At 36.5% G+C, this 21366-nt stretch overlaps 1 long non-coding RNA gene across 1 annotated transcript in view; it reads right to left on the reverse strand.

Moving 5' to 3' along the window:
* Window positions 1-21366, reverse strand: part of LOC140682586 (uncharacterized) — a 36749-nt gene that overhangs the window by 2694 nt on the left and 12689 nt on the right. The window contains exon 1 of the long non-coding RNA XR_012054444.1: window positions 1-21366. This exon is cut by the window's right edge and continues 12689 nt beyond it. This is a non-coding gene — a long non-coding RNA (uncharacterized lncRNA).

A 21366-nucleotide genomic window follows, 5' to 3' on the forward strand; every position in this document is an offset into this window, starting at 1 on the left:
CTGAAGATTAACAGGAAGAACCAGAGAATTAAAGGATGCTCTATTGGAACAGCACTGTGTTTGACGGCAGGAAGGCTACATGGATCCGAGCTGTGGAGCCAAGCAGAAACACAGAAGAGCAGCAGATGCTGGAGGAGAACCACAGGGGATCCAACCGCTTTTTTTTGGTACAAAGCAACAGAAGACATAAGAAATGGTTAGAGGTTAATTACAGCCACCTGAAGGAACTTCATAGTAACTTTGGAAGCAAATTAAAATACATTCACTACCTAAGGTACAGTATACATTTAATCTCTTGTTAAAGATAACTACTAGTCAGATTGAGTTTAAAAATAGATTTAACATGATGGAGATTTACTATTGATGAAATCAAGAATCATCTTAATTTCAAGAAATTCAATTCCTTACATGATACATAATCAAGGCAACAATAGCAAGCTTAAGAAACTGCAAAAAGAGACTACAAAAAGAGGTTCAATCTAAAAAAATTGAACTCATGGTCAATTATTGGCAAATTCTGAGTTAAACTCTGAAAAGGAAGTTATAGAGAGGACTAAGCTAGAAAACTGTAGGAGCAGTTTCAGCTCTTTCCCTTGAGACAGTGCAAGACAACAATTTTAAGTTAAAGAATTGGTCTGAAACTGAAGGGAAGAAATAAAAAGGATATTCAAAATCAAAAGGAATGAACCAGCAAAACACTAAAACTAAGAAAATAACCTCTTCAGCACACTCAGAGACTCCTACACCTTTTCTGTTCCTAATGAAATGCGTACACCTGAACTTTATCGATGTTCTCAGTATTTGGCTTTTTTCAGATACATTCACTCTGGGATTAATAATGTAGAGCTACTCAACCTACAGAAAGATCTCCTTATATAATTGGCATGGCAACAGACACAGCATTTCTCAAACAGATGTGACAACTTCTGGGTTCCACTTTTGCCGCCCCTTCAGTATGACATGAACCTTTCCTGAGTTACTTTCTGACAGCATAAAAGTAAACCCAAAGCTTCCCAGATCAAACATCCTTCTCTTGAGGTGTTCTATCCTGGAGACACCTCAATTCCCCAGGTATTCCTTTCCTTGGTCAGAGTCTCTAACAGACACTTCCTGCTGTTGTTGGCTGCAATGTCTTTGAGGAAGTTGACCCACTGGCCAGCAGTGGTCAGAAGAGGAGCAAATCTGGAGGGACAGCATTTCTTCCTACTGAACCAGGTGCTTTAGGTAGGTCTATGCCAACATATGAGCCCAACTACAAACACACTGCCCACCTGTAGGTATGCACTTAGCAGAAGTACACCCCGAAATCTGAAGCTTTTAAGGACGGCAATTAGCTTTTCAGTACAGACCAGGGTCTCACCTACATGACATGTAAAGACCAAGACTGAACCAGACCAAACATACTACAGCCTATTTTATCCAGCTGGGACCAAACTGTGAGTATTTTGAGTAGATTTCATCTGATTTTAATCCCATTGATTGTAGATGTTTATATTGTTTATATCTGAGCTAGTTAATTTAGGTTGCTTTTTTTTCAAGTTAAAGAAAAACAGTCATTTAAAGATGATTCATCTGACCTACTTTTGCTGATCTACACTACAATGAAATTGATCACACCTTAAATTTTGTTAAGTCAAATGAGTCAGTCTCTGTCTGACTTAATAAATAAAGAATAATTATTAGCTTAGAAATTTTGAGCGCAATCTAATCTTCTGATGACAATGGAGACAAGACACTGCAGGCTGCTAGAATCAGTACATCTAAATTCTTCTCCTAGCACTCCACATATACCCTAGAATTAAGCTACTTTATTTTCCACCAGTAAAGAAGACCTTCGGCTTTTTCCATCTTAACTTCCTTATCTGATTTTTATAATGCGAAGAAGATAAATAATATTTTGGTTAAATATTTTCTTCAACCTTTGTGAATCCAAATCAGAAATAGAAGTGTGCCTAAGGCATTCACGCTTGAATATCTGGATGTTATAGGATCTGTGTTTCACTAGATACAGAAAAATGCCATATCTGAATTTTGGTTTGAATTCATTTTCTTAGTCAAGCTCTACTAGTAGAAATAAACAAGATTTAACATAGTAGAATATGAGACTTTAAATGCAGCATAAACTGATGTGTTTTTTATAAATCCAAACCTAACTAGGGCTGTTTAAAAACCATACTCATTATAATTAAATGTAATTACAGTATCACCAGCTTTAAATTAAGGTTCAATTGGAATTAAAATAGCTTCTGCTAAATTAAATTATTTTAAAATATAAGTTGAACTAAATAAGGAAATCATGTAAAAATACAAAAAAAAAAAAAAAGAAAAAAGAAAAACCAAGCTCGCAGATCTATATATTTTCTTTATCAAATGGTATTGTGAAAATTAATTCATTATGTAGCCATAACTGTAACAGTAAGTCAAAGAAGTAAAATTTAAAATAAGATTAATACTTTCCAAACTCTCCAAGATTTTGTTTATTTTTGCATTGCCAGTTCCCTCATTTCAAAATGCTGAATTTGCAGCCATGAAAACTGATGTCAGCTGGGTTTACCCAGCATCTCTGAATATCAGATTCAGAGCACCACATCTTCTTCCAAATTTAGAAACTTCTTTTGACTGTATTTGCCAAAGTAGTTTCCTGCTATACTATGAAACTCCTTAAACCACTCAAAAGTCATTCCTGAGACCAAGAGCTCAAACTTCAGTTCCACCAAATACTGAGGGAGTCCTGACACTAATTGTAATAAGTAAAAATTACCCTCTGTAGAAAGAAATGGAGGGGGTGCATATGAAGTTATTTGTTGGATTGCTTATAAGGAGTCTGCCTTACCTTTGAATCATTCTATAATAAATACCATTGCTTAATTGTATGGAAATGGTTTTTAGTGGTTCTGCAAATGTTTTGTTTGGGATTTGCATTTTCTCATCAAAGGATACTTCCCTGCCTTCATATGCTGTCAGCCTCTTTCAAATGAGAAAGCTCAGCACAGAGATGCCTCAAATATATCAGGAAGAGAAGAAAACATATTAAGCCACCAAAAAATGTACAAATGAAACACAGAGACTCTGAGTTCAACCACAAGAGCTTGTAAATTAAGGGAGTTGTGGCAAAATATTTTGGGTTGACTAAATACCATGCCCCGAAATTTAAGCTACTTGCTTTAAAAAGAAATTTCAGAGACTAAGGTAGAATGAAAAGCAGAAGGGAATTTTAGTTTCTGGCTTCAAAATCTTTTTACTGACTTCAAAATCTTTTTACTTTATTTTATAAGTGCAACTTTGGGGGGTCTGTATATTTTAAACAACTGTCAAATACATCTACTGTAGACCTTCAGCCCTGAAGAAGTGGTTAGTAATGGGGAAGAGAAAATAGTGTGGATCCACCATCCACTTCAGAGCTCCTAGGGTATCTCTGGGTTTTGACAGGTCTCTCTTACCATACCAGTGTGGTCAAGGAGCTCCAAACTCATTTGCATTGTGATGATAATGTTGAACAGAATTTGCTGTATCCAAACCCAAAAGATAGTTCTTTGGGGTTGCATTGATTTTGTTAAGAAAAATTGAACATTTTGTTAAAATGTTCACACGCATTTACTGCTGGCTATCACCATAATGCTATGATAATAAATATCCATTTATAACACTTTTTAGCCTTACTGGAACACAACAAAGTGCTGGTTTTCCTTCAGCATGTCTAAAACTGAAAATCTGCAATAACTCATCCCATCCTTCATACACGCATTTAATCAAACTACTTCAAAGATGTATTGTGTAGGTATGATCATAACAACAGCTTGAAATTAATGAACCATAACTGCCTTTAATTCTAAATGGATGCCACTGCAAGTGTGAAATAATCCCACAGTGGAAGAAGCAGATGTCTAGACAGGATAGAAAGCGGACTGAGCTACAGACTCTGGCTGTAGGACACTCCTGATGTGAAAAAGTTAATTTAGAGCCCATTACTTACTTTATCATGCACTATAGTAACATATACAAAAATTCTGTTTTGTCTTTGTCAAGGCCTCAGTTTTGTGAATAATGATGGATTAAAATCTAACAAATTTGTTTATTGATTTTTTTTTTTTCTGTAAAAGGATTTTCTTGACTACTGTCTCTAGAAGTTGACATCCTATACACATAATATAAACAATCATTGTGTTTCTTACAATCTTCTTTAAAGATGGAGGACAAATTAACAGAACACTGAATCTTCTAGTACCAAATCTAAGTCTGAGAACACCAAAAGGAGTATCATCTGGAACCAAATAAGATGTAAATTTACAGTTTTAGGATACCTGTCCATTAGGTGTGAGGGGAACTCATTCCATTACACAAATCTGAAGTAATAACAGACAGACTAAAACTAGCAGCCCCACAACCCCACATTGCATATTCTTCTGCTTGAGGTTTCCATTTCCACTCAAGACTTGGGCAACTATTTTATTTCACATGATCAATAAGTGGCTGCTCAAACAACATACTCTACTGATATAACCTTCATTTGATCTGTTTCAAGATGCACTGCCTATGAAAGTCTGGAAAACAAATACAGCACTCATTCAGAACCACAGAATGGTTGGGGTTGGGAGGAAACTCTTGAGGTCATCCAGGCTAACCCCACTGCTCAAATAGGGTCACCTACATGCCCAGGCCCATGACTAGACAGTTTTTTAATATCTTCAGGGAGGGAGACTCCACATGTTCCTTGAGCACCCTGTGCCAGTGCTCAGCCAGCCACAAAGTGAAAAAGTGTTTCCTCATGTTCAGAAGGAAACTTCTGCTTCAGATGGAACCCATTGCTTCTTGTCTTGTTGTTGGGCACAGCTGAAAAGAGGTTGGCACCATCCTCTTTGCACCTTTCCTTAATCTATTTACTTATGTGAAGTGCCTTCCTGAACCTTCTATTCCCTAGGCTAAACTCTTCCAGCTCCATCAGCCTTTCCTCACAGGAGAGATGCTCAAGTCCCTTAATCATTTTCATGGCCCTTCAGAGGACTCTCTCTGGTATGTCCATGTCTCTCTTGTGCTTGGGGGCCCAGAACTGGACACAGCACTCTGGAGTGGCCTCATCAGTACTACAGAAATGGGAAGGATCTCCTACCTTGGCTAGGTGGAAATATTTCTTCCAGTATGGCCCAAGATACATTTAGCCTTTGCTGCAAGGGCACATTTGTGGCTCGTGACAGCTTGGCATCCACCAGGACACCAGGGTGTTTTCTGCAAAGCTCCTTTCCAGCCAGTTAGACCCTGCCTGTGCTGTGCATGCGGCTGCTCCTTTGAAGGTGCCAGGCCTGTCACTTCTCCTTGTCCACCTCTGTGAGGTTCTTGTCAGCCCATTTCTCCAGTGAATCCAAACCCCTGAGGATGGCAGCACCACCTGTTGAAGTATCAGAAGATAATCTTGTGCCTGAAGTGTAGAACTTGGGTCTGATTCCTCATCATGTTTTCCAGCATCTACAACTGCAAAGCCTCTTCAGGTGCATTACCAGGTGAGTTCTTTTTGGGGGAAGTAAGGGATTCCCATGTTAACCAAGTACTCCTGCCCAGTTCTGTGCTCATGCCAGCAGCACGAGGGACAGCTGTACCTTACAACAGATAACCTTTTAATTAGGCAAATTACATTCCTCGTTAGAATGCCATTGTTAAGGTAATGAAGTAAGAAAGGACTGTGCCTTACACTGACACATTGGCAGCGATTTCTGTTCTATCAAAACAAGTATCATAAAGACAGATTCTTTCTCATGAGTACCAGCAGTTTTTTAACAGAAAACATAAATCAATATTTGAACAGAGGCCGGGGGGAAGGTAGATTTATAAGAAAAACATGGAGTTTTTTCCTGTAGAAAAAGAGTAGTATTACAAGGTTCAATTATTTTAAAATGTTAAATTTATTGCCTGATTCAAATTCACTGTAAAACTGATTAAACCCCTTGCCAAATGGTAACATATATTAAAAAGGGAAATCTTTGATTTTTGCTATCAAACAAATGAAAAGAAATTTGGTTAATACTACTCTTAGGCTTATTCCACCTCTTCTTTATAGCTTTTCATTAAATTCCATTAACTTATGATCAAATCTTGAGCTATATTTAAATTTATTGAATTCAGGAATGATTCCAACAGTACCAGACTAATGAGAGAATCAGACCTTAAGAGTTGTTTGTATAAATATTGTCACACATCTTAGCAACTTTTTCTTCAGTTTTTAACATTATTACATTTAAGTGGGAAGGCTTTTGCAGGCTGGATATTCCTCACTCATCACTCCCACTTTGCAAAACATGTTTAATGAGGCTGTGATCAAAATCAATTTTACAAGTTTGCCTGGGTATTGTAAGTAAAGAGCTTTTGGACTACAGTGGAGTGAATGACTACAATACAGCAGTCTGCAGGGCTCCAAAACAGGGCTCCAAAAATGGAAAATCAACCAAATACTCAAAGAACTGTCAAACCCCAAAGAGAAGCTTTTATGATCCCTACAGGAGACGCTATATTAAGGCAAAATGAATTGATCTCAAATTTATGTTAAAAGGCTGGACTGATAAGTTTACAGTTTACTTCATAGCTGTTAATCATTAAACATATTTTAGATAGTCATCAGATATTCATTTTACATGCAATGACATTTCTATTGAACTTATTATAATAGTACATCTTAAGAACTCTTTTGAAAATGTTCCCTTAGGAAAAAAAAATATCTGCAAAGTAAAGCCACGAATTGTATGCCTCATGGGTTAGCCAATTTTGTAAATAAGTGAACACGTATCATTATGACACTATTCTAATGCCATACAGATCCCCTGCTTTCACATGCATAGTAAATGCTTTACCTGGGTTTATTTTATGGATATCACTGATTTACTCAACGTGGACAGGAAAAAAGAGGAAATACAGAGATTGTAAGCTACTGTTTTACAACTATCTTGTTCTTTCCTGTTTTGAGAGAGAATTTTGTCAGGGTAGACTTTTTTTTCTGCTCCCATAAGATCCTGCTCTGACTTCAAGGAAACTCCTCCCAGAAAAGTTACTTTGGCCTTAATCCTGAAAGAGGATCTGTGTCAATGGACATGCACAATATCCCACTGAACTCAGTGGAGCTCAATATGAACATGAAGGTTTTGTTGATTTAATATGAAGAGAAAAGTATAAGTCACAGGTTTCCAAGATAAGGCTTGTACTTATATCTGTGGTGATTAACTGGCTTGTGTTCAGCTGCGAGTCCCACCAGCCTGTTTTCCTAATGAAATGTAGCTGGAATTCAATGAAAACAATAAAAATGTTTCAAATTCTTAAAGCTACTTTTCAGTCCTGAAATTATATTCATTTCAGTGACTTTCTGACAATTTTTTTTTTTTTAATATTTCAAAATAACCTTATGGAAAGAGATTTTTTTTGTAAGCCCTTTTTCTCTAAATCACCCAATTCTGTTACACAGAAAGAAATTTCCCCACTTAGTACTTTGCTTAAAAATGTGTGTTCTGGTAATAAACCTCATTGATCAGAACTGCAGTGAAGATTAATTGCATGTAACTGTCCTGAGATGATTCTTCACAAAATTCTACCCAAGTTTGAAAGTCTCCTTTAGCAGAAATCTAATAAATCTATAGCCAGCAAAAAAAAACCCTCAAGTTTTTTCAAAGAGTTTAACAAGCTGCTTGTAATTTTTTCTGGCTTGTTGGAGGAAAGGGAGTCGAGAGAAAAATTCCAATAAAACCATGTGCAAGCCAAAGGTTTGTTTATGTTTGTATGGATTAGCATTCACACGTTTCCTGTTACTAGACTTCCTACTAGTGATGTTTAACTTTAACCACATATCCTGGGTTAAGGAATATCTCCTGAAATCAATTTCCTGATGAGGCTAAGAAAGGTCAAAGGTTAATTCTGTAGCCAGATGATTAAGCTACTGACAGCTACTGCATAGCCTTGTTTTAGCCTATAAAGTTATTGCAAATATTAGCTAAAGGAGGGGGCACACTCTGGTGAGTACACAAACTGTTGGAGAAAAATAATTCCAGAGTCTTATTCACTCTAAGTGAAATTTACTCTCTCCACATGCACACACAGAATCCACATCAGTGGAGAGATCTCTCAAGAATGGTGAGGCCAACCTGACAACCTCTAATGTGTTCATCATTTTAAACGTGGCTGTGTGACTGCTGCCAGAGCCAGCTGCCAGCCCAGAAACTTCTGCTGTGCATCACAGACTTCCTTCATACACTTGCTCCAGACCTTGAAGAATAAACAATGTTTATGGTAATGTAAGAATCCAGACTTATATTTATCATATTCTCAAACAAAAAGCACAATGATTTCTGCTTCCTTAGGAAAAAAAAAAAAAAAAAGTCAACAGATGGATGATGAATTTGAAAACAACACTGCAGCAGATACTGCTGTTGTACCAAATCAGCAGCAATGAATGCATCAGTATTTTTTCCATTTAAATACTAATGTGAACAATCCCCTGCCCAAACATTTCATATGAAACAAGAAATATCTTTAAAAGTTTGTGAAGTTTCTGCCTGGAGGGATTCTTGTTTCCAGCAGTAAAATTGATTCTTTTTTAATAGAGGCATGAATAATGACAGCCTACTGACACATATCGATAGCAATGAGGAATTCTAGAGTTAAAGCTGATTATCCAGATTCATTCTCACTGCAGAGCATTGCCCTTTCCTGCTGAGTTCTCATCTACAAATTATTTCATTCTTATTCAGTTTTGGAAACTTGCTAGCAAAGAAGATGACAGTCAAATGAACGAAATCCCATGTACTTATAATTTTCATTTAGATCTGTGAGACAAGTGGTGGGAAAATTTCACATTGGATCTATTGAAGATAGTGTTGGTATTTAGTTATCTCATTACAAGTATTGGAGTTTTAATAGAGGGTTCCTAAGTAGTTAAACAACTTGGGTTGCAAGTCATAATTTTAAAAATAAAACTTGGTTTGATCCAAGGCCTACCATTGCTAATACAACCACCACTCTTTTGGGCTTTCCTCTCTGTCTAACATTATCATTTATGTTTGTATCAGTGTGGCAGCATTTTACACTTGTCTTGCACAGGGAAGGCCTCTAGATGAGATGTCAGATAGAGGAGACAATCAGTCATCAGTCTTTACTCAGGATTTCCTGACTGCATGTGAACAATAACAATTTTTTTTTTTTTTGTAAAAACTGATGTATTTCAAAATATATATATGTAAATAGAGAACATCTGCTTCTTACACTCAAATCTAGTTAAATTCCATTCACAAGGAACTGGCTCAATTTTCACATTTAGGCTGTTTGCAAGTAAGATACAATTTTTGTGAATCCCTCATAGTAATTTAGCCTTCATTGCTCATAAACAAAACAAATATAAGTGGATGCACATGAGCTGTTCTTCATTCATTTGTGGACTTTACATTTGGAATTCACTTTTCCAGCCACATGACTGGTTTTACTAGTAAGACAATAAAAGATTTGTTCTCTAACTAGGTTTTCTAAACTTTGTAAACAGCATGGCACTTGAAAATTATGTTCCACCATCCAATAAAAATTATCACAATTACATGGAAAATAACAACTTTGAACAGAAAAATAATCTAATTACTTTTGTTATATTAAATTTTTTTTTCTTTTTTTTCTGAGGCACAATTCTGCCTTGCTACAAGTATCCTTTTCAGATGTTAAAATTCTTTCTTTCTTTCCTAACATGCAGTGAGCAGGGGAGAAGGATTTCTCTTGTCACATTCAAACCAACTCATCACTACAAAACCAGCTTTCCTGTCTGCCCAGGAGCTGCCATGCTGCTGACCTCTGCCTCCTTTTTCTCCACGTCTTCTGCTTTACTTTGGGATTTTCTGATCAGCAGCTTTGACACTTTACCAGCTGGTTTTGGTTATCTGAAAACATGAAATTCTAGGACTGCTTACATTTTAAATTCTAAACTCTTTTGTAGAACATGTGATGATATTTCAGCAGCACAAGCTCCTCTGATGTAAATCCTCCTGTCCCAGTAATTGACTACACTGCAGGTACAAATTCCCTGTATTCTCCAATTGGAATACAGCAAGGTCTATGTCCAAGAAATCTCGCTTTCTACATTGCCTTTTTCCTTTTTTTTTTTTCCCTTATTATTGGGAGCATCTGTTCTATGGCACCTGAGAAAATCACTGCATTTTTCAGTCTTTTGTCTCCTTACTGCTTATAATACCTGCATGCACACACCCAGCAGGTACAGAATTACTGGGTAAATCACTTTGATAAAAACACAGGTTTTGGCAGCCAAACTCATTGATGTTCCGTGCCATGTGTCTAATGGGTGTGTAACTGTATTCTAATAGTTCTGAACCTGTAACCCAATAAATGAAGATAACTATTTTGATCATAAAATTTCTAGGGTTTTTTTCTGTCTTTTTGGTGAAGGACAGTTGAATAACTAGCACAAGTTCAGTCATGCTGAAATATTTCACACCTCTCAACTCCATTTCTTTGAAATCCCAGAAAAAACAGCCACAGTTCATGAATGGTGGGACTCTCCACCACTTAGGCAGTGAGGTAGGTTATCTTTCTCTCTTGTGAGAAGAAATACTGCACACTTTCAGCATTGATGGAAAAACTGTCAGTGCCCCTGCTTTAAATGACAGTAGAGCAACTAAGGTATATCATCAGATCTTGGGAGACTTGGTTAATATGTTCTCCTGAGATAAAAGGTGTTCATCCCCTATTTTCAAAGAAACTGCCATAACCACTAAATTAAAGCTTGATCAAAGTGCCCTCTGCACTGCATCGCAGAGCCATACATGAACACCCACTGAATTCATCTGGAACCCAAGTCTGACTTTAGTTTCCTATTGGAGATGAAGGGAGAAATCTGGCCTGTGATTAGATACCACTATTCAAGATTTCCTAGAATGTACAGCAACTATATTCCTCATTAATTGCTGTCTACTTCTGTCAAGATAATACCACAGTAACTCCAATGAAGTTACAGCACTTACAGTAGTACAGCTGATAGCAAAACTTGGCTCGATGTCCTCAAACATAAATGGATATTTTATCTGTTCAGTGCATGCTGTCTCTTTTATTGAAACTGAAACAGTGAGACAAAAGTCATCCTGAAGAGACCAAAAGAAACTTAAATATGTCGTTTTTTCTAAGCATATGAATATTTTATGAATTATAGTTTCCATAGTGCTTATTTACTTTGTTTGTTCAACATTTTGAGTTGTCAGAATAAGCACTAGACAGAGCAACAACAGAAAAATGGAAAGTAAGTTAGTAACAAACTGAGTTCTTATATTTCTCCTTGGGACACAGACATGAGGATGCACATACTACCAACACTTTGCAAATAACACACTAATTGTTCACTTGTCTCAAACCAGGACTTTCATGCTCCCAGAAACTATTCAATACACAATTTTCAAATTATTCTAGTCACATTAAAATGTAGAAAAGCCTCAGGAAAAAACAATCATAGAAGGAGAAGACAAACCAGGTATATTTTGGAAGAAAGCAGTGTTTATTCAATACAATCAGTTTATCAGATTAGCAAGTTTCTTACTAATATCTACAATTAGATGTTTTCTAGTCAGATATTTGTGCAAATAGTTTCAGAAAAGGTTAAATTTTATGAGGGATTTCTTTAAAATCTGCATTATTAATATTTCTTCCATTTATAATTATTTATTCACCAGAATGAAAAGCTTATTTGCACTTAGATTTTCGGTATTGATTTTAAATGTGTCACAATTTGCTTCTTCCTTTAGGTAATGGCAAGGCAGGAAATAGCAATGACAGACTTGCTTGGGAAATGCACGATATTTTTGACTGTGTGTTTTCCAAACTCTTGAGTTGTCTTCCAGTGAAAAGCAAACAGAAATATTTAAATTACTTAATTGCCTCTCTAGGTTCTACCTAAACTCTTCTTTAAGTCACATTCTTTCCTTTCAGTGAACCTCAACAAGGCAAACTGAAAGCTTTCTTTGTTATCCTGGTCTACAGCACCTGAACGGTGCCAAACAAAACTAATTCAGAGCTCTCAGCAAAAGGGTTTCTTTCTCTTACTCCTCCTCAATATCAAATAGACGTGAAAAAATTAGTCTTTTTCTTTTCTCTCACTATTATTTAACAGCGGAGAAAACAAAAAATATCATCTCACTCATGTACACTCATCTTCCTCCTTTTTTTATTTCTTTTGAGCCTCTTTGATTTCTTATGGTTATTATTATTCACCTACATAAAGATGTTACCCTTGATGGTATGAAGTGGTTTTATGTGGAATCCTTGTAATGCAGCAACTCATAACAATTATGTAGGCTAAAATATGTTATCCAAATTGCTGTGGTTTCAAAATTTACAAAAAAAAAATATTTCCTAGAGCAATCTAACTCCTCCTTTTACTACAACAACAAAGTAAACCCATTAGAAAGACTATGAATTTCAGCAATTAATTACACACTTAATAATATTTTATAGTTTTCTAAATACTTTAAAGTCTTTTCCAAACATTATGATTCAGTTCCTGCTACCACACCTCACACAGACTAGGAAAATTAATGGAATTACTCCAAAAGCAAATTACATTTAGATTCTGGGAAAATTTGGGGTTTGATTCAGGTTTTTTTCTAAGAATTCAATGAACTCTGACCGTATGCATTCTGCAGAATAGGAAGTGGAAACCCAGACATTAGGCAACTTCATGGAACAAAATGGTAGAAAGACAAGATTTCTCTCTTTAAAAATAAAGTTCTCACTCTTAAGTATCTCACTGGTGAAGTGTTCCAAAGGCACCAAAGGTGGTCAGCCACAAAACCATTATCAAAATCTTCAGAACTGTATCCTACCTCACACTTTCTTTTTTTTTGTATTGTTGTGGTACCGGACTGTAAGAACATAAAGAATGAATAACTAACTATTGCTTAGAGTTTCATATTTATTACATAACTAAAGCCATAACCACATCAAAAAGTTACAGAAATTAAAAGAGTATAATCATAATATCAAAAATCTTAAATATTTCAAGCATTCTATTGATATGACAAAGACTTTAACAGCTACTAAAATGGTTTGCAAAGGCATCTTTTCTCAAAAAAAAACAAATTAAAATTTACATTTAAAGTTAAAAAAATAAAAGACAATGGCAAAGACTGGTTTTGTTATATCTGAGTTAGAATTATAAAATGATTAGGCAAATATTGGTGATTTAAAGATATTGAGTCTGAGACCATGAGCTACTAAATGAATGTTTAATAAAGTCAGGTACAAATTAAAAAGCTCAATACATATTTCTCAATTCTGCACAGAAATCCTCAGTTTGGTTGTTGGAACCACATTAAATCAAATTTTTCCTAGGTTTCAAAAAGACCTGCATATATTCATGGTTTCCAGAGGCTAGTCAAGAGCTTGAAATATTGGTCTTGACTATCCAGTCATGACCAATTCTTTCCACAGGAAAGTAATTCTCAGAGGAAATTATTTGTCACGCTACTTCCAATCTAAAGATCTAAACACAGTCTTTCCTCTAGCCTTTGGCACAACCCATAATAATTGGACCATGGGAGAGAGTGACAAAAAAGTGGATCCACAAGATGCATGCCAAACATCACTACCAGCTCAATAATTTACTTTCTCACCTTTCCTCCCCATCAGGAATAATCAGTGGCTGAAGTATTAAATGACATGTCGCAGTCATTCACTGATGGAGGAGCAAGACAGAATGACACATTCTGCTGGTCACTTATAGCTATTGGTTGTTATAGGATACTAACTTGCAATACACATCCTTGTTTGAATTTCAGATGAGCAGATGGCCAGATGGATTAGCCTGTAAAATTAATATTCCAAACCCATACACAGCAAGACTTTGTATGGGAACTAACTGCTTCAAAATCCATGAAGTCTGTTTAGTGAATTTTATTTTTCAGGCCTCGTTTATTATTTCCTCCCCAAATACTGAAACCTGTAACAGCAAAAGGCAATTCTAGAACACTTTGGTATTTTGGTGCCATGGCTTCCTTGAATATTTCTTTAACCATTCCAGGGGCACCCATTTCCAGCACACACTTGGTGAAAATACCAAAATTCATTTCTCTGCCTTATATTAAAATATTTGCATAACCCTAGGATGGGATATAGACATATTTAGGTACCTACTTCTGGCAACAGGCTTTAGCAACGCTGTTGAAGTTATTCCCAAAACCCATTCTCTGTGCTTTTGAGGCCTCTCCCTGTGTAGGACTGTACAGACACCTGGCAGATGCCAGCTGAAGTTCCCAGAATGACCAGAAGACAGATCTGCTGGAACAGCAAGGAGCAACCCACTTGCTGGTGGTCACAGGGACAGACAGAGTGCAGTTGGCAAACACAGCCTTGGAGAAGGGGACAAGTTACAGTCATCAAGAACTGAATTTTCCATGTCCCCTAAATCTTTCTGAAAAGCTTACCTCAATTGCAATTCATCTGTCTTGGCCTCTGACCCACTGCAGACAAACATGATACAAGTCATGAAGGAAACTTCTGTATTTTAGAGCCTCCAGCTTGATTACTATTGATTACCTACTTGCCTCAATGGTAATTTCCTTTTGTCAGTAACATTTCTGCCTGACTGCTCCTTCTGGGAATTGGGTTTTCTGTTATATTCCTTTTTTTTTTCTCCAGACCAGTTCCAAGAAATACATTTTAGTTATTTTTTTGGATCAAGCATGTAATAGAAGAGAAGGGCTCAGCTCTAATCATGGCAGGAACTTATTAAAGAAATCCCTCGTTGTTCCAGGGTAACCAAAAAGGTGACTCTACTTTTGAAAATTAAGCTGTCTTATGAGGTAAGTTTTCCTTTCACCCTTTGATGGAGAAAAAAACATAACAATTTAAAATAAATAATATATGAGGCATTAGAATACTTTCATATAGTTACAATCTCTCTACTTAATGTGAAGACTGAAAGGATTCCTACAGTTAAATTACTATGTGGTCGAAAACTACGTTTAGAGCTGACTCTAAATATGATGGCCCAGCTGAGTGGCTCGGTAACAATGGTCGGGTCTCCAAGTGGCAGATGAGGCTTTTGTTTTATTTGTTTGACAGTAAATATCTGGGCTGTTGCTTAGCAGCCACAGACAGAGAGAGAGGCGTTTCCAGACAACATAAACTACACTACAGCAGGTAAACCTTTCACAGCAATTACCAAATGGAAATGAGAGCTGAACCATCACTGCAGCACAACCCAACACCTTCTCTTCCTGCAGATGTTTTAAGCACACAAATGGCAATTCGGGTTTTCTCAATGCCTGATTTTGAAAAATTATATGCTGAAAGTCCTAGAAACAGAGACCAAAGTTTTCAAACTTCTGTCAGCTGTTAAATCCATATTTAAATAACACATTATTTTCTCTCAGAGGCAATGAACACTTACAACTATTGGTTCCAGGGAATTTTCATGTGTCCTAGGAGCATTGCACTCATCCAGAACTGAAATACAAATAACAGAGCACCAGACTGAAAAGCTTTTGTGGATTTTTAACTTGATATTAATTCTGATAAGCCTTATTTCTATCTTTGCTGTCACAAAAGCATCCCCACTCCAGCCAAAACTCATGCATGTCACCTACCCCTGCATGCTTCATTTCCACACAAAGTCTTCAGCTTTCACAGGACTCACCTCCTATACCAAAAACAAAAAGGAAATGCCAAAGCTACTCTTGCATGTCACAGCTGTGCAGCTCCAAGGCAGGTATTTCACTGAGAAAGCAGCACTTGGCCTCAGTGAGCAAACAGAAAGGGCCAAATTCTGCTCTCCTTACCCTGGGGCATTCCACCACAAGGAGGAATCTGCATGTGAATAACCCCAGAGAAGAAATGTGTTTCCAGACACTTGAGCTAAAAGACTAAAAAAAAATGCTGTTGTGAATTCTGTCATCTTATATTTTCATTGAGGGGTTTTTGGGGGTGGGTTGTGTTGTGGGATGTTTTTTTTTACTCTCAGAGTTGATCCACGGGGCATTGTCGTTATGTTGCTGTCTCACCTTTCAGTTGACAGACAGACTTCCTGCTGGAGAGACATTATTATTTAACCGGATCCACTCATCCTGCCACTGATTTGTTTTACTTTTGTTCCTGGCAAAGAACAGCAACTCTAGGTAATGTTTCTTTTTTCATTTGGGTAAATCCTTCAGAACACTTTAGTAAATTAACCCTACATAGTTCACTTAGTAAACACAGGATCTCCTGAAAGGATTTATAAAACTAAATTACTTTAGAATTTCCAGACAATCTTTGTTTTTCTTTCGTTTTGTCTGACACAAGCTTAAGAAAAGACTCAGGAAGCAAATGTGAATGCTAATTCCTCAGCAAATAGAAGTTCTAAGCACAGCATGAGAGAATCGAAGCAAAAATGAGAGGTTTTAATAAACACTATAGATGAAGACATGCAAACTCTGTTTCTGAAGTAGAAGTATTATCAATGAATCTGAAATAATTTGTTTTAATTACATTATTCTTTTCTAGTTAAGGTTACCCTTCAGACATTATAGTCTCTGGAAATCCACATCTTCAATTTGACCACAATCAATTTTTCATTCATTAAGTTTAGCATGCATGGACTTATATTTGTGTAAGTATGATGCAACCTGTACAATACACCACTGTTCAAAGAGAAGTAGGAGGCTTCCTAAAAACATTAGTGACTAAAATTTGTTCATCTCAATGACATCAGGCCAGACAACTACAATAGTCTTTTACTTTCATCTACAGATCTATTAAAAAACATATTCAGCAGAGCTGTGTTCAATGGGATATTCTCCCTGCCATATTGTCAGATTAGAAACTTCTATCTAACACATCTTTAAAATATTATGGTTTAGATGTCATTCATAAAATTTTTCTGAAGACCCAATTCCAACTTATGTAGTGTGACAGCCACTCACCACTAACTTTATCCATATTTTTTTCTTTCTAATTATAAAATTAGGAATATAATTTGCTCAGGAGTGTCTGCAGACTAAATGAGACTTACTACTCACTTTCTTGTTTCTTCACTCCCCAAATGCTCCAAGAATCACCAAAACACTTTTTCAAAGTCTTCATTAATGCAGATTAAAAAAAAAATAGAAAAAGGATTTTTGCCCAAATACAGAATATTGCAATAAGTAACTACTAGAGACATAAGCACAAGGGAAGACTCTAGAGATTCATAGGCTCAGAGACTTGCCTTGTATGAGAAAAATTAGATGGTTAAAAAAAAAATTCTGGTGGTTAGAAGTTACGCAAGATTATTTCCAGGCTCCCTAGTTAGGATTTAAACGCATAAAGGAGACACTGGAGGATCACAAACATATGTGTCATCTACTTGCAGTCTGAAAATAAAAAAAGCAGCTTTCAAAACCTGGTATGAGCACCAAGAACAGTTCTGATCCAGAGCAGAAAACTCTGCAAGCTAATTTGGAAGAGGACAACATTAACCTGTGCAGAGCTCTAAACTGGATTAACCCTTGTACAGAAATTAGCTCAGTTAAACCCAGTTTAAATATCTGAACACTCACCCTCCTATATCCCCCTACCCTGGAGAATACCTTAAGGGCTGTACCCAGCAGAGGTGGCAGCAAGAACTCTGATAGTTCCAAAATGGAGAGAGGATTTCTCAAGCAGGATTAGTATGTTAATGCCAAAGAAGCATTAGTAAAAACCATCAGCAGCACAGAAAGCAAAGTGAAGCACAAGCAGATGGGACAAGTACTGCAAATGGCCTTTAAGACCATCCTGCTCTGCAGGAGCCACACTGGGGCTGATGCTGGGTCTGACTAGGAAAAAAGGTATTTTGTAGGAATTTTGAGACCACCTAGGCAGTGTTGACTCTGCATCAACTTCTTGAAAGTGAAGATTTTTAATATATTGACTAAATGTGTGAACAAAAACATTCAAAAGAATCCCTCTGAAGTCCCTTGTCACCAGCTGCCTGGACTCCCTGTCCGCCCTGTACAACCTCGGGTTCAGCAAACTCCTTCCCCTTCCATACTATTGCAAATCCTCTTTCACCTGAGCTGAGCTTATTGGCAGTGACCAATCCAGAGTGAACATCAGAAATTTGGCAAATCCAAGCTAACAATGCACAGTACTAAAACCAGCACAAGCTCCCAGCCAAAACTGGTGTATGGGTGAAAGTGCTTAGGAACTTGTGCAGGAGGAGGAGATACCCCTTCAACCTCACCATTAAATGCTAAGTATATCCAAAGAAATTCAAATAATGTGGCCATAACTTCTCTCTGCACACAGCAGTGCATCCATATAGGTGCTCTTTTCCCTTTGTGAATACTCTGCCTTGTGCATTCAAAGCTGTGAATACTTGAAGTTAATAGCTTTTGACTTCAATCTATAGGCAGTACAGGACCAATTACCTAATTACATATATAAAAATCCATTTCCCTTCACCAGAAAAAACAAAATAAACCAAACAAACAAAAACCAAAACAAAACCCAAAACCAAAAACCAAAACAAAAACCAAAACAAAAAATTAACTAAAAATTAACAAAAAAGAGGAAAAAAAAGGGGGGAAACCACCAAACCACACCACACAAACCCACCCACATCTGAGTACAACCAAAATAAAGTAAATTCATTTATTTATAACTAAGTCAGGATGGCTTAACAAGACAGATTTGCAGCAAGGTTTTTTGTTAAGTGTAAACTCTTTTTCCCTTCATTTTCAGTCTTCATGCTACAGTTAACATTTATTACATTTAAAGACAAAGCTGCTCTGAAGGAGAACAAGAGCTGGAACTGCCAGAACTGAGGCTGAGATATTCAGTTAATAATTTAGCAGCAGCAATTTATCAGGATACACAAGTTCACATTCCTCCTTTTCCCCACAGAAATGTCTTCTTCATGAAGGAATTTCTTTGGGAGGTCACTGCTAGAGAAGAGAGTGAATAGCACTATCTGTGAGAAAATACCTATTTCTAGCTCCAAGAGTTATTCTGGATAACTTGCACCGACTTCTTTAAATTAATGGTAATAATATTTTTTATTAATGTTAAATCCTCTATGCTAAACTCTTCAGCCACGCTGCTGCATTTCATCTGATTTGAAAATAATCTAGGTTTTGCCCTAGTGCAGTTCTAACAAAAGATCCATACAAAACATGCAAATTAAAAGAAAAAAGTATAATTAAGTTCTTCACTATTTAAAATTTAACTTTAGGTAGAAGAAGAATGAGAGTGATTAAAGTATATCCAAAACCTAATGTCAAATTCTGGACTGCTGAAAAGAGCCCATTCATACCTTGTTATAAAAGAATGTTTAGTCACATGCAATATTATTATATATTAAATATTACTTATTTTTTCAGAACTTTACAGCTGCCATTTCAGGTAAATGGTACCATTATTTCCATTTCTCTGTAACAGAGTCATCCAAATTAAACAATATTTCTGCAGTGCATCATCAAATATGATATATTCATCATCTGTGATACACAAATGGAAATTTTGAACTTCGGGCTGTAAAAATATGCTCAAAAGTAATAAAAGTGGTGGAAATGAACATCATCTGGGGAAACAAAATTAGGTTTTGACTCATCTCCTTAGCCAAGCAAGGCAAGGCATTTAACCAAAGTTTTAGTGATCAATTCTACAGATTAAAAATACACATTTCTGTAAAATTTAAATGCTTGTATATTCTTCTATATCATTTTTTGCAATGGACAGGAGATGAATTTGAGGAAGTTTTATTTCACTGAGATCCAAATTCATCTCACTAACTGCAGGAATTTCTCTGGGGTGCCTAATTAGGAGGCACATCAACAAAGGTTGCCTATATAAGTCAATGCTGAGAGACAGCTTTAAAGGATAATTCAGTGTTGCTACTCTAAAATTGCCTCTTCTCATGCTCTATAGAACAGGGCTCCTAATCTCAGCTGGGTATTACAATTAGTTGAAATTAATTCTGGCCTCATCCCTAGGGTTCCTACAGTTTAAAAAAAATCCTTTTTTCTTTCATTCTGAAAGAAAAAGAAACATTTTTTTAAACTCACAAACCCAAGAAACACATAGGACAGATGCTCCTGTCTTTCACTTGGCCCTGCAGGCTTCTGAAAACCTATGGAAAATACCATTCTCACTGGTGTTATGGCTTCACAAAGTCATAACCACTGCCACTGCCTTAGACTGCATTCAGTATTCCCAGGAGACATTTCTAGCTATCTCGCTTGAACTTCAAATTCACCCCGTTTCTAAGCCATGCCAGTCCCCAGGAAGGATCTTCAACAGTCTCAGGCTGAATAAAACAGAACAATGATGTGGCTCCCCACCGCAAACCTGCAGTATTTTTGAACACAGATGGAAAAATTAAAACAGAGCCCAGAGTAACTCTCTACATGCATGATCCAGGATTCAGGGCACCCTGGAATGCTGAGGGATACACGGCTCTCACAAAGGTACTCTGCCCTCTAAGTAACCTGGTTGTGAATTTGACACAGAGAATTTGTGAAGAGCACAGAGGCATGAAATTTAAAAAATAAAATCAGATCTACATATTTATATAACTTCTGAATGAGGTTCACTTTACCTCATTCAGGGACACAAGCTCCATTAAACCAGCCAAATTCAGTATTTTTTCTATAAACCAGGTTTTAAAAACCCAGGTTAGTGACATGCCAACAAAGTAAAGAGTCATTTAGGAATCCTAAGAGAATATTCAGCTTTCTAGGGTTCAGATGGGTATGGAGAAGAAACAAAAGTATATTTCCCAGTGCTTCTTTCCTTTGGAGACTAATTTTTTCCCCAAAAAAATGTCTTTTTTCCCCCCTCAACAATGCCTTGTTGAGAAAAAAACAGTTCTGTTTCACGCTCTCACACTGTTCTACATGATAGATGAAAAACTAAAGGGAAGAATCAAGGAGGTGTTTTAGTTTGGTTTTACTGTCTGTGTACTCTGGAAAGACTGCAGTGACTGAAGAATTTAGGAAATTGTATATGAGAAAAAAGAAACAGGAAAAAGTAAACCCTACAGAAATAGAGATTGCATTGCCTAGTGTTCTTCAACCAAGATTTTCAAGAATGACTAATGACTTGGGCTTTTACAGTGCCTGAATTCCCTATGTGGTAATAATTTCCAAAAAGTGCTGAGTATCTTTTCTGTGCAAATCAAGCCTCTTGAACCAGTATGTAGTTGGGAAACAAAAAAAGAAGGCATGGAAAACTTTCTTTAAATTTAGAATATTTTTTTTAAACACCCACTTAGCTACAATGCCTAAAAACAAACTTGGAAGAAATAGTATCATTATGATCAGATTATCTGCTGAATAATTACAGCGTTGCTATACATACCCCTGAGATATTCAAGCTGATTGTGAGGAAAATTAGAGATGATAATGTACTATCTGA

This window comes from Taeniopygia guttata, chromosome 2, assembly GCF_048771995.1.
Source record: "Taeniopygia guttata chromosome 2, bTaeGut7.mat, whole genome shotgun sequence".
In the NCBI taxonomy this organism is placed as follows: domain Eukaryota; kingdom Metazoa; phylum Chordata; class Aves; order Passeriformes; family Estrildidae; genus Taeniopygia; species Taeniopygia guttata.